The 14,545-nt window shown below is 38.1% G+C and overlaps 1 pseudogene; it reads left to right on the top strand.

Annotated features, from left to right (window-relative positions):
* Positions 1–215: 215 nt before the first annotated feature.
* LOC126069981 (sentrin-specific protease 6-like) lies at positions 216–2,335 on the top strand (annotated as a pseudogene).
* Positions 2,336–14,545: the final 12,210 nt, after the last annotated feature.

Here is a 14,545-nt window from a genome sequence, read left to right as displayed (position 1 = left end):
GCTTACCCCTATGCAGATGGGCAGTGCAACGGCCCACCTGATGCACTGCACCTGTGAGAAGTGGGAAGCCAGTCTTCACAAAGAGCAGAAGAGCCTGTGGGCGCCTAATAGTCACAGAGACCTGGATGCCTGAGCTTGGCATGTCTGCTTTCCACCATCCCTTCCACAGTGGGTAAGCTTCTCAGGTGGCCCGTGTGGGTGGTGTTTCAAGAGTTATGAACCAGGAAGCGACTTCGCCGTGCTGCCACATGAATTTCCCCAGAGATGCCCAGGCTGTGGGCCTAGCTACTGGCCCACCTCGTACAGGCTTGGAGCACCTAGACTCTCTGGTGCAGGCCCACATGGATGAGGGAGCTCCGCTCACCACACAGCCCAGTCCGAAGCTCGCACCCTGCAGCCGATGTCCTACTTCAGCCATGGATTAAGGAGGAGACTGCGTGGGAGGAGGAAGGTGGCACTGATAAGAGGGGCCGAGATTACTTCCCTGGAAGTTAAATCATCCATCTGAAACTGCCCTTACTAACTCTAATGATTTCATTTTGAAGACGTGTGTAACACCAAACAAGGCTGAAAGTTTTCAGGCTTTGAAAGACTATACAATTGGACTTAACAAGTTGAATAACAATAAGAAATTGAGTGAATATACACAAAATGCACCAATACTTTCTTGAACTGCATCATATTAATACACAAATATCAGTAGTAAAAACAACAGCCCAGTGAAAATACCCACCTCATGTACAAACAATTGAAATTAATCCTGTAAGAGTAAATCGTGCCCATGGTGTAATGAAGAAAAAGAAGTGTGAATCACAGCTGGAGCCTGAAACTGAGAGGAAAGTACAACAGAAACGTCACTGTAGTATGTATCAGTCTACTTCCCTTCTGTCTCTTGCTTCAAAAAAATGTTAACCTCCCCCATTCACAGGTTCTGAATAGCATGAATACTGCTGAAAATGTGGAAAAGAAAATCAGACCAAGTAACAAAGGTGTAGTATTAATTTTCCTAAGAATTTGCAAAGAAATTGCAATGAAGCTGTAACTTTCAATGAATCCAACCATTATTAAGAATAAGGACAGAAATCACAAAACATAGGGTTAACAATCAGGAAATTTTGTGGCAACAGTGTGGGAAAGGCTCCAATTGATATTATTGTGAATTGTAATGTTAGTAGAATTACTTACATACTAATGGTAAAGCCATTTTACCTTGGAGCAAAAATAAACCTGAAATAAATAAAAATATAAACTTGAAAGAAAGGAAAACCAGCCTGTCAGACCTAGATGTTCTAATCATCTTGTCCAGTGATGACGATGATGATGATGACAGGACTAATAGAAAAGAAGCTATCTCCTGAACCTGCTAGTTCGGCATGTTCTTCTCTAACATCATCCACTGGAAAAGTAGAAGCAGCACTAAATGAAAATACTCGCAAAGTAGAATATGAACTAAGAAGCATTCCAGCAGATTCAGAGTTAAACACAGTTACATTACCAAGAAAAGAAAGAAAGACCAGTTTGGTAATTCTACTACTGACATACCTCTAAAACATAGAGGGATTTCTCAACAAATTTTAGTTGATCTTATATCTTTAAGCTGCCAAAGTTCCTTTGACCATGTCATTCTGAACTGTCAACGATTACCAGTAGGAACACTCCTCTAGCAATTAACAGAGCCTATGATTTTTTGTTTAGATTTCATCAAGATACAGCTAGAAGAACTGGAAAACAATCCTGTAGAAATTATTTTAGATATCCCTGATCTAACTAAATGTGAATGGTGTAATGTCTAAAAATCACCAGTAGTGTTTCGACAGATGGTACCAGTCTGAGAATCCAACTGCAAGGATAAAGTTTGGAATGATTGTAAAAGAATAAATTAATGAATCTGGAGGAATAATGTATTACTTTTAGTTTTTGAAAGTGGCCTTGATCTTCAAGCAAATACCGTAATTCAAATTATTATTGCTAACATTAGTATTACGAAAAATGTCTCTAATTTTTCTGCAAAGATTTCCCATGAAGAAGCCAATAGCAGATATGTTGTCTGTACAAGACTATAAAGAAATCATCAAAGAAAGGTATGTGCAAAAGAAACAAAATTTAAAATGTGTCCTGCTAATTTAAAATACAAATTCAAAACAAACCAGAATCCTAGTTTTTTGATGATGAGGAAGAAACTGGAGAGAGTCACATTGTCTTCATTGGTCCTGTAAAAAATTAATAGTATATCCACCATCTGCAGCTAAGGGAGGCATCTGTTACTAACGAGGAACTGCATGGCCTAAATGAAGAAATTTTAAATGATGTTATTACAGATTTTTACTTGAAATAAGTTTGTCTTTTACTAACCTATTAGCAAATCTTTAACTTCCTGTCATATTATATATCTTTGTTTTCCGGTGTCGAACTTCCTGGGTTTTTAATTCCAACACTGCCATTTACTGTGTGACATTTGGGGAGTTATTTAATCTGTTACTACCTGTGTTTCCTCATTTTTAAAAAGGAAATAATAATATTATCTATCTCAAAGGGCTCTGGTGAGAACTATAAGAATTAAAAGACATAATACATGTCAGGTTCTAAGAAAATTTCTGGCACATGCTAAGTGTTCAATAAATGCTAGTATATTACCTTATTCTTATAGTATTCTGAGCCTTTAAGAAAATTGTTACTACCCTAGATTAGGTAATAATTTGTTGAAGTATAAAAGTATGATTATACTCATTTAAATCAATAAATATTCTAAGTGCCAAAAAGAAAAAAAATCATGTCACCACCACCACCATCATCATCATATGGAAGGACATACTTACTATTTTCTGTGGATAAAAAGGTATGTTGTTGCTGTTAGGTGCCATCAAGTCAATTCCTACTCATGTTGACCCCATGTGTACTTCTAGCTGATTCAAAGTACATATTAAGATATTATAATACAAATTTAAAAAAAGAATCAGAACTCTATCCCCCTCTTCTACACAAAGGCAGTAGTTCTTTCAAAAAAAAAAGAAGGAATTGTTATCTGATTAATAAAAAAATGATTACTAATAGCCCCAACTATTGTCACAATATTTAAGATACAATTTATTATAAGCATGAATAACTGGGAGATATATCAATTCAGTTTTGGCCATAATCAAGTACTCGCCAAAAATTAAAGGCCAACAAATTCTTTTCTACAATTTCAAAATTGCAAATAATTTCACACTACTGTGAAGACATTTTTCTTCAAGGTGATGAAGAGTATGGTAATAGTAAATAATGGAATAACCTATTGCCATTGAGTAGATTCCAACTCATAGTGACCCTATAGGACAGAGTAGAACTGCCCCATAGGTTTTCCAAGGAGCAGCTAGTGAATTTGGACTGCTGGCCTTTTTGGTTAGCAGCTGAGCTCTTAACCATTGCATCACCTGAGCTCCAATAACGCAATTAAACAAAAACAAACCCGTTGCCGTCAAGTTGATTCCAACTCATAGCAGATTATAAGACAGAGTAGAACTGCCCCATTGGTTTCCCAAGGCTGTAATCTTTAAAGAAGCAGGCTGCCACATCTTTCTCCGGAGGAGTGGTTGGTGGGCTAGAACCACCAACCTTTAGGTTAGCAGCAGAGCATTTAACTACTGCCCCACCAGGGCTCCTTGGATATTAACATAAGAAATCAAATTTGCAATTCACCAGGGACGATACCTGTATTTTTAAAGGAATTTGTTAAATTACACACTAACAGGTCTATAATTTTTTCCTTTAAAAAACAAAAGGATGGACCCTATTTAGGTAAGACCAGCATTAATGAACATAAAGAAATTGAAAAAGATTGTAACACACTAATTAAAGATGCTTGAGACCTTCTACAAATACCTTATCTTGAACTCTTAAATCAACTGTAGAAAATAGGTATAGGAAAGCAGTCCAGTATATAAAATTCAGGGCAGTTGACCTTCTGTTGTAAATCTGAGAAATATAAACATGTCACCAGTGCACAGGAATCTGAACTTCCGCTGTCTCACTTTGCAAAATCGTACCTCAAGTAATTATATTTCAAAATCTATTCTTATTATTCAGTTTGATGGAGCTTTCCACATAGTTTTATTTTACCAGGTTTTTATTTAACACTGAGGAGGAGTTAGGATTTAAATTTAATAAAATCGCAGGTGAACACTTCTAATTTTGTTCTATATGTCAAGTAATAACTAGACTAGTTTTGTTGTTACTGTTCTTGGATTGTTTCATTTTGTATTGTTTTATTTGTTACCTAGGAGCCCTGGTGGTGCACAATGGCTCCATGGGAGAGAGGACCTGGCAATCTCCTCCATCAAAAATTACAGCCTGGAAAACTCTATACGGCAGTTATATTCTGTCAAATAGGGTCACTATGAGTCAAAATTGACTCGATGGCACTCAACAACGTTTGCTGTCTAGCAGTCTTTGTCAAAGCAAGTAAAAGGTGATTTCTATATTTTCTCAGGATACTATGTGGATCAAACCATTTTTAAGGTATCAAAACTTGATAGGAAATAAGAGGAGAAATCTCTCCTTAAAGCTATTGCCATGAATTTTTAATAACAACAAGTAACCAATATATTTTAAGGTGTCTTTAGTTCACCTTTTCCTCTCAGCCTACTAATTGCCTCATTAATCTAACCATGGGTAATATTGGCTCTGGTTTGCTCTTTTTTCCAAAGACGAAAATAAGGGATATATCTCTTGATATTTACTCCAAAGTATTCATCGTGAGATGATATGAACGGAGAAGATTTAACATTAAATGATCTATGCTGCTGGTCACCAGGGAGGAAATGTAGCTCAAGTCTTCATTAGTGTTCCTGCATCTGGCTCTAATGGAAAGGCTGACAGAGATAGGACCCACTGTAATCACTCCTAGAATTGCCTCTTTCAGCTTGACATCAGTCCCACTAATCAGCAACCACTGATGAACTCAGTCAGGGGGGTATGAAGAATAAATAAAAATTAAGTAATCATCAAAAGAGAAACACATGTGTCCAGAACACAGAGTGCACTTTGACTGTGGTGGGAAATGCTAAGAAAAACCCATATTGTATGAGTCAAGGAATTCAATAGCAAGACCAATCCTAACCGACCAACCTTTTTCCCTGTCAGCAGGAACAACAATAAAAAGCCTAAAACTGTGGACATGGAGAAGTAAATGTTCTAACTTCTCTCACAGTTGTATGATATTAAAAAACACCACAGTGAAGTCACTGCATCGCTGTCTTTTCTTCAATGGCTGGCACTGGTCACATTCCAAAACTGAACACTTAGTCTGGAGGCTATAATATAGGGAAGATAATGGATCTCAAAATGTGGGACCAAGTACTTAAAGTACAAATTCAGGTGCAGTTCAGGTGCAGAACTTTGTCCCAGATCCTACAAGCTAAGCTCATTCAGGTAGAAGCTTACAGGTTTCTGGAGCCAAGTCTGGGTACAAGATGACATTACTAGTCGGTGAGACAAATGAGGGGTATTATCAAGAACTCTCACCATGAAAAAAGTTAATAGCTTTTAAAAATATTAAGAATAGGGTACCACAAGAATAAAGGTAAAAAAGAAAAAAAAAACTAAAAGCCAAATAAGGATTAAATATTGAGTTGAAAATAATAAGAGATGAGATTTGGGGTGAAAAGTATATCAAAATAAATAACTAAAAAGAGATACAATTTTCTAAAATGTGAGTTTACAAATTAAAATGTGAAATTATGCAGGATTGAGATTTAGAAACAGAATTGAGGATTAAAAAAGAAAAGTAAATAATATAAAACTGTAAGATAAAAGAGGACTGGGAAATGTATTTTTGGAACAGTGAAAACAATATGCTTGAGAATTAGAAAAAACGTAAAATGAAAAGAAGAAAAATACAAAATTAGAATAGAAATAAAAATATTTAAAGTACTAACAATAATAACCAACTGTATCTCCCATAATTCCTGCATTATGGATGTTGTTCCCGTTTCGGCTTGTAATCTTGCCTGTGTCATTAGTGAAATGGAGATGATAATAGTACCTCCTCATGTGGCCATTGTAAAGGTTTAATTCCTGTAAAGAGCTTAGAATAATAACCAGCCCAGACTGATGGGGGAGCGGCAAGGTCACATTGCAAAAGAGCAGCTGGGTTAAGAGAGAATATTGTGACCATCTTTGGAAACACACTCCGCCACAGCAAGAGTATATAAGAAATTTACAATGGTTGTTGTTAGAGGGGGTGAATAATCACCGGGAGTGAGAGAGGGTAAGAGGAAGATGGGGGAAGGAATATATAACTAATTATTATATATTATAAAAATGTTTTTGAGCCAATTAACATTTTTTGTTTTAAAAAAGCCCTATTTTCTTTGAAAAGGATAAGAAATGTTAATTAAATGGATAATCTTTTCCTTGAGTTCATTATCTATATACCTAATCTCCACTCCCAAGGAAAACCTCATCCCACGTTCGGGTTTAAGTTCTCCATCACTGGCTGGACTTCCATCAAGACATCCATGTTTGGTTAGTCCACTCTTTTGGAGCCACACCACAATTCAAGCATTAAGATCACAGTACTTTTGGTAGCCTTCTTGTATGTTATGAATTGAGGTGAGAATGTAGAAGCTTTTAATTGTCTTCTTTATAAATAATATGCCATATATATTATTTTTAGCATACAAGCTATGTGTATGTTTAAATATATTCTGCAATAAAAATATTGTACGTTATTAACATCTGGGAAGATTGATGGCTATCTGCCCTTTGCTCAAAGATTTGAAAAGATCCCCTTTTTAAATTTAAGGCGATACTAACACATAGTTTAACACATAGTTCGCGCTTTTAACTGTGCAGAACTCAGACCAATCCTAGCCTTGCTTTACCCCCAAAATGTATGAAACAAAACCTCAAATATAAAACCACAACAGCTCTCACATTCCTTTCAGGATAACAGAGGAGCTGAGTCATGCTGCTGTGTCTCCCTGGGAGTACTAGCTCTGTCCTCCCAAGGCTACTTAATCCCGCTCAGTTCAAAATCCAAGACTCCTGGGAGTGGGCAGGGTCACCATAGTTTTTTCAAGTCCTACCTCCCACTGACCTCATCTGATCCTATTCGAGGCTGTGGTTTTGGTAGCTGGATCTCTGAGCCTCTTTTTCTTTCAGAAATCTCAACAGGTTTCCTAAAGGATGTCATGGAGAAAAAAGTAAAACCCAGCACCATTGAGTCAATTCCGACTCATAGCGACCCTATAGGACAGAGTAGAACTGCACCACAGAGATTCCAAGGAGCACCTGGCAGATTCAAACTGCTGAGCTTTGGTTAGCAGTCGTAGCACTTAACCACTATGCCACCAGGGTTTCCTAGGAAAAAAGTAAGCAAGTAGAAAAGTCAGGCTGAAATAAGCAGCTGCTGGATAACAGAGCCTGTTGTACAGGATCAGTCTCAAGAAAAATCAGGATTTGCAATGAAAATGATCTTAGCTCTTTAAATGAGATTTAAAGTCACTCATGTGAATTCCTGACTCAAGAAACATCATGTTATCCTTATTTCAGAGAATAATTTGGCACATTAAATGTTAATATAAACCCTCCAGTTAAAGTAACCTCCAAAAAATATACCATATCCATTAGCATGCTGAGGAAGAATGTTTTTTGTTTTTGTTTGTTTGAACTCATTAAGGGTGCTCACTCAACTTAACTATATGAGATAAAGTCATTAACACTTGCAAAGCGTGTATGTTCAGTAAGGAAAATGATCTCCGTATGTAGCCTAAAGAATCTAGTGATTTACTCTGTGGTCACATCTGCCACGGGTGAGCTGCCATTCCATCTATAGAGTAGTATCTATCCTTTTGAATACCTTTCTTTGAAAAAAATTTCATTATGTCCAATACCTAAGTGGAATCAACCCTTGAATGTATGATAATTCTCCCATACTGTCTAATAGGTGCATTTTACTGTTACAAATCCTGCATCCGGTATTCAGTTGCAGAAATCAGTAATGTACCAATCCTTACACCATCTCCTCAGCTAACTAAAAACCTTAATGGCCTTTTCGATAGACTGATGCAGGATCACGATGTCCCAAGAAGCTCATAGTAATTTTTTTCCTTTCTCTTCCTCTTTCTTCCTTTTTTTCTTAAATAATAATAGGCCTCAAAGTTAAAAACCATAAAAGTATTCTAGAAAAATATTCATGCTATTAACCATTTATTAGGCCTGAATAATATGCTTCTGTTACTCTCCTCATCTTGAAAATAGACTCTTTAATAAACACAAGAGGAAGAAATAAATAGGCTAACCAGGAGAAAGGTCATGCCTTGTCTGTTGTAATACAGTCTGACCACCAAAGTGATTGATTTCTTAAAAGAATCCATATCCGTGACTTGTATAGACATTCTGCCATCCTGCAGCCATCTACAAGGTAGCTTGAACTTCTAAGGTCATTCAGAGTGTTTGAATCCCTGTGGTTCTCTCAGGAAATCTAGAAGTTCAGCACTCTCGTGTTTTTTGTGGAATGCGGTTTTTCGATCCTGTTTTTTTTAGCTGTGAAAATAAAAGTGTTAAACAAGAATGACTTAACAATAGCACATATGTTTTCATATCTCCAATACCTTCACTTCATTCTGGAAATAAAAACAAAGAAAACTATCTTCCCTCTAGTAATTACTCAGTCTCTTTCTGTCTCTGTCTTTCTAATTTTGAAAAAACATACATGATGGCAAATGCTAAACACCTTTGGTCCTTGACCCAGTTGAAACAGAGCTAATTCAAAGGAACCATTAGCTACCTTTGACTATTAGTATAAAAATACAAGCTTTCTATGACTTCTCCTCCACTTTCCTCCAATGCAGTCTCTCGTCTCTCATACACCAGATACTTTCTCCTCTGGCCCAGGAGACACAGTAGTGTAGGGTCCCTAATACTGTCCTAAAAAAAGTGAAAGAAATAAGCATTGAGTTTGTACCACATCAGCTGCCCAGGTTATCTTGCTCTTTAAATGGAACAATATAAGAAAAATAGACCAGAAATGAAAAAAGTCAAAAATTCACTCACACTGTGCTCCAATTTTTTTTGCTGTCTATCTTGTTCTGATATTTTTGACAACCACTCATTGTACCACTGTTACTATCACCACCAACAACACCAATTATTTAGCATGGAAAAACTAAAATTTAGTCCAATACAATAATCTTAGTTTGGCCTAATAACTTAACCTGTGTTTTTAGGCAACGCAAAAAAAAAAAAAAACCAAACCCATTGCCGTCAAGTTGATTCCGACTCATAGCAACCCTGTAGGACAGAGTAAAACTGTCCCATAAGGTTTCCAAGGAGTGCCTGGTGGGTTTGAACTGTAGACCTTTTTGTTAGCAGCCGTAGCTCTACGCCACCAGTGTTTCCTAGGTAACTCAGTCTCTCCAATAAACTCTCAATATTTCACTCCATCCAACCCCTTCTCCTGCTCAAGATAGCAACAGCAGTATGGTACACAAGGAAGCAGAGGTTAGGAAAAGGAACCTGAATCCACAGGTAATCTCTACAGAGCAACTGGTCTGGTCTTCCCACACTGCTCAAGTCAATATTTTGGTCACATTTTGTAAACATGGTGTGGGGGTGGTGTCTGATCTCCTCTAATGTCACAAGGGGGAAGGAGAATCAAGATCAACAGCCCAAGGCTGATTCCTCTGAAGCAGAGGTCAGACATGCCTCCTCTCTCTGCCAGCTTTCCCAATTCTGACACCAACTGTCCCTCTCACAGCACTCTCTACTTCTCTGCCAGGTTCGATAATTTGTTGCAGTGGTGACACAGAACTCACAGACAATTCTCATGATTATGGGGTTTATTAGGGAAGTAACGTTCAGGATACAGCTCTTCCATCAGGACAACCTTTTCCCAGCTGTGTTCAAAGGAACACCTCTCCCTGGCCTTCGGCCTCTGCCCTGCATGGGCAAGTGTTACAAAGCTCTTTTAGCTCTGCCAGTAAGTGCCCAGAGGCACTCTATTCCTCCAGCAAACCTCCTGCCCAAAGGCACTCAGCTTTTGTGCTCTGTGAGCCGGGATTCCCACCATGCTGTCTCCTGCCCTTGTTTCTCTGCCACCACTTCTCAAGCTCTCTCTGTGTCTCCTTTTTCTAGGATTTTTTTTCTCAGTGCAATGATCTCGGTCCAAAGGGCGTGTTTTTTCGCTCCTGGCTCTTCTTCCTTCGTGGTGGTGGAATCTTCTCTCTCTCACCTATGGGATGGCTCGCCTCAAGCCCAGCGTGTTGGCAAAACTGACCAATCCCTTTGGTGGGCCACAATTATCCTATCTGCACAGTTCTGTCCAATCATTTGGGTGGGAGTTAGAAGACCATGGCAAGATAGGCCATGCAAAAGCAATTCATTGCACCGCACATTTATTTTTCATTTTGGTGGGAGGGATGACTAGCTAGTTTTCATTACTAATGTCTTTGGACTCAGCCATTTGCCTCCAATCTTATAGTACCAGAATACTGTTGCCTCTTGACTCCACTTCCCACCAGGCCTCTCATCAGGGACACAGACATTTCCAGATCCCTTGGATGGCCAGGCTAACTAGAACTGGCATATTGAACAAACTCAATGTGATCAAAATATGGTTTTTATTCTTATTCTCCTTCCTATAAAAAATTTTCAGATTAAGAAAATATTTTCTCCCTCTTTTTTGTCTCATTGACACTTATAAGCAATCCCTTGGTCATTACCATTCATACAACATTCTAATTTGGTAATTTAAACTATTCTGTGTGATAACCAAAACTCAAAATATGACTTTAGCTGGTATCTTCTCTCCTCCCCTTAGCTGGGGCCTGAGCAGGCTACTTGCATTGATAGAAGAAGAGCAGGGTCCTCCTCTCTTTCCTGTCTCAATCCTACTTCTTGTCTTCCACCATCTTGGTAAGCAAGATCTAGAACTCTCCAGGGTTAGGGTCAGAGGAAGAGATGATTAGAGGAAAGGGCCTGTACAGTGGCAGGTGCCACTGTCATCTGGTTAGGAGACCTTCTAGGGAGGGTGTTTAGCACTTGACTTTTATTCACAGAGGCTCTCATGTGGTTCTTGGAGGATGCCTTCACTAGGAACCTCCATTTCTGCTCCCGTGATCCAGGGGCTATTGCCCCTCCTGAGCTCCTGGCTCTACAGTGACCCACTTAATTCGGACTCTCACTATAGAAAACCCCTCACCCACCCAACTCTGAATAAGATGTTCTCCCACATGGCCCACCATGGGAAACACTCATCCATCCTTTGTCCCAACAAGCTCTAGGAATGGTGGCCAGTTCTCACACAACCACCTATATCCTACTGTTACAGACATGAGCCAGGCACAGTTCTCTGTGTTACCCAAGTACAGGAAATGCATTTAGAGTTCTCTGAGTGATCCCTTTCAAACTGAGCTTGAGGTGAATGAGATAGGAACACCCACCCCACCCCACCCCCCCCCCCCACACACACAGCCCCCATGCACATCCTCACATATCCCTTACCCTTTCTCGGCAATCTCTCTGTGTCCACTTGCTCAACTTTTTTATAGCTTTGATATGAATTAAGGCCCCCTCGCTATCAGTCGGAATCAGCTTGATGGCTTCCCACTCACCACTATTCTAATGGTCAGCTGTTTGGCAACCACTATCTACAACCATTAAAATGGAAAAATTTCAACCCAAACACAGAGAACTATTAGGTATAAACAATAAGGTCCTCTGCAAGACATTTTCTCCATATTTCTAGAAATTTCCAGAATATGAGGATTCATGAATGTCTCTAAAATTTGACCCTGATCAATAATCAATATAAGCCTATTAATTAAGCCTTAATTTTTTTGAAAGTCAAATACATTCTCTTAAGGGCTGAGGGGCTTACAGGTGTGAAATTTGATATTTTCCATTTCTTTTGTAAATTCTACATAAGGTGATCTACCACCTCACTTTGGAATATCCTATCTAGTGACTTTCACTTGTGTGAGTCCAAAAACTTGAATTTCAACTTCCTATTACATAACTAACTGTCCTTCTCCATGACCTTATGCCATCTCATCAGTCATGCTACAGTGTGGCACCGAACTGCAGGCTGGGATTCTCCTAAGCACTTGTAGCCTCTTCCTAATAAATCCAAGGAAGCTGGCCATGCATTTCAATATTCCTGGACTGCTTCCCACAGCTATTTGTTTGTATCAAAGAAGTGCTCCTCCACATCAACGTTTAATGGAGAAAAGGCAATTAGACACCCTATTGACTGACTTTCCCATCTTCCTCTGTTATTTTATTTTATGGTAAATAAAATCAGAGAGGGTGGGCTTTCTTCTAGTTTTCTTCCCGAGGGACTATGGCTGCCTTCTCATTATACCTCATCATTATGTCTGCCAGGCCTTTGTCACCTGGGAACAAAGTCACATTGCTTCTGCCAGGAATATATAATAAGCAGCAGGCCTATGAAGAAAATGTCCTCTATTTCATGTATTGATACTGTGGTTGCCTGATATTCTGCCCTTTCAAAAACATGTTTGTTTGTTTTCCTTTCTAATTGCTATTAGGATAAATCTGACAATCTCCATACTTAAATTCAAATCTGATTTATTATTAGAATCACATGGGGTGGTTTTAAAAAGACTGATTCTTGGGCCTCACCTCAGATCATTGAATGAGAATTTCTGAGGGTGGGGCTAGAGATCTTGCTCCTCACTCACCACTATTCTAATGGTCAGCTGTCTGGCAACCACTATCTACAACCATTAAAATGGAAAAATTTCAACCCAAACACGGAGAACTATTAGGTATAAACAATAAGGTCCTCTGCAAGACATTTTCTCCATATTTCTAGAAATTTCCAGAATATGAAGATTCATGAATGTCTCTAAAATTTGCCCCGATCAATAATCAATATAAGCCTATTAATTACGCCATAATTTATTTGAAAGTCAAATACATTCTCTTATTGCACAGTATTCAGTCAGGAGTCTCATAACAAAAACTTGGACTGATTTTGTGGGATTTTTTTTTTTTTTTTTTGCCTTATCTTCCTCTGCAGGAATGTCATAGAAAGCATTAATAGATTCTGATGCACATTTTTTTTTTTTTGTAAATGCTAAAGGAAAAAAAGCTATCACTTTGACCAAAAAAAAAAAAAAAAAGAGAGAGAGAGAGATGTGATTCTCACACTATAAAGGAATTCAAAATCTGCTTGATGTCCAAGGGATATACAATATGTGAATAGAATACATTCAGCATTTTTAATGCCTAAACCACACAACATAAGCCAGAAAGAAGAGAATGTTATTATCAAGAAGTTTTTGAGGATAAGACTCTTCATTGTACCTATTCCCAAATACACTTGCTGACTTAACACAATGACACAAAAAGAGACTTAGGATAAAAATTTTAACACTTCTCTGTTAAGAAGTCACACCTCCTGATACTAGCCTCTTTAGTACAAATAAACTTGAATAGTTCAGATACGTCTCAAAAGTTTCTAAGCCATAATTTGAAGATGGTTTTACCATCAATTGTTCCTTTATATAACATCAGGGGGCTCTTTGGTGCCTCTATAATATACAGGCACTGTTTCTACTATTGTTAGGTGGCTTATACTTCAAAAGTTAGAAGGTAAGTACAAAATGTTTGAAGAGAAAATAGACTGTCCCGTATTTATCCCTGGATTAGAGGAAACCATTGCCACCTTTCCCAGAGTTAAATACCGTATATTGTACCCTAAGGTTTTAAGAAAGTACTTACAAAGAAATTAATCTTAAACTTATAGCTATATAGAACAAGGATTTCCCAATTTATGTAAGAAATAAGTCTTTTTAATAATCTAAAATCAAAAGGGAACCAATCAGAAGTTTTGTTTTATATATCCCCACTCCCCAAAACAACACTCTTAATCTCTTCTATGCTCATTTTTTTCTAACCAGTTTTCTAAGATCGATTGCATTAGTAAACGTTTTAGCTCTCCAGCAGTCACAGAGCATTTGTGGCTGCATTTTCATTAATACCATCTTGCAGCTCACAAGCTCAGATCTGAGATATTTTATCTAATCTACACACATAAAAAAGATTGACAAAAGACAGACAGTATTTCTCATAGATGGTACCTAATGGGTTTAACACTATACCCCAGCAAATATTAAGTCTGGGTTAAAAAAAAAAACTATACTTTAAATTGCTCAATTAGGATTTAATTGCTGGAATTTTCCTCTGTAAAAAGTTGCACTTTATGGAATTCATACAGTTGTTGTTGTTGTTAGGTGTCACTGAATCAGTTCCAACTCATAGTGACTCTATGCACAACAGAACAAAACACTGCCCCGTACTGTGCCATCCTACAATCATTGCTATGCTTCAGCCTATTGTTGTAGCCCCTGTGTCAATCCATCTCATTGAGGGTCTTCTTCTTTTTTTGCTGACCCTCTACTCTGCCAGGCATGATGTCCTTGTGCAGAACTAGCCCCTCCTGATAACATGTCCAAACTATTTGAGACAAAGTCTCCCCATCCTCGTTTCTAATGAGCATTCTGGCTGTACTTCTTCCAAGACAGATTTTCCAGTTCTT

Source organism: Elephas maximus, chromosome 1, assembly GCF_024166365.1.
Source record: "Elephas maximus indicus isolate mEleMax1 chromosome 1, mEleMax1 primary haplotype, whole genome shotgun sequence".
NCBI lineage: Eukaryota > Metazoa > Chordata > Mammalia > Proboscidea > Elephantidae > Elephas > Elephas maximus.
This window is presented reverse-complemented; position numbering and strand designations above follow the sequence as displayed.